Here is a 209-nt window from a genome sequence, read left to right as displayed (position 1 = left end):
GACTCTTGCCAGTCCTTGCTGCTGTGCCCACGGTGAGTGGTGTCATGGAACAGGAGGTGGCTGCAAGGTGCTTTGGTTCAGAGGTGACATCCAAAGGACAGCAAGGACTATCTTTGGAGAGAAGGGGTCTCCATTCTCTCAGAGGGCAGAGAAAGAGAGCAGCCTGCAATGGAGGTCATCCCAAATATGACCCACAGCAGCACCCTGCA

Source organism: Antrostomus carolinensis, unplaced genomic scaffold (assembly GCF_000700745.2).
Source record: "Antrostomus carolinensis isolate BGI_N321 unplaced genomic scaffold, ASM70074v2 scaffold27253, whole genome shotgun sequence".
NCBI classification, from domain to species: domain Eukaryota; kingdom Metazoa; phylum Chordata; class Aves; order Caprimulgiformes; family Caprimulgidae; genus Antrostomus; species Antrostomus carolinensis.
Note: the sequence above shows the minus strand (reverse complement) of the source record.